Here is a 209-nt window from a genome sequence, read left to right as displayed (position 1 = left end):
CACAGTTTTCCTCGCATTAACACAACAACACAACTAATAACAAACTTTTAAATGGTTAAAATCAGATCTTAAAACCACCTTTTTTTCCCTTTTTATATACTTATCAACTTTTTATCTTATCATCACCATCCCTTTCTTCTGCCTTCTTAAGGTGAGCAATTCCGCTTCATAGAAAACGGGAAGGAACGAAACGGCACGAGAGCGACAAA

Source organism: Penaeus monodon, chromosome 32, assembly GCF_015228065.2.
Source record: "Penaeus monodon isolate SGIC_2016 chromosome 32, NSTDA_Pmon_1, whole genome shotgun sequence".
NCBI lineage: Eukaryota > Metazoa > Arthropoda > Malacostraca > Decapoda > Penaeidae > Penaeus > Penaeus monodon.
The sequence above is the reverse complement of the archived record's forward strand: the minus strand, read 5'-3'. Positions refer to the sequence as shown.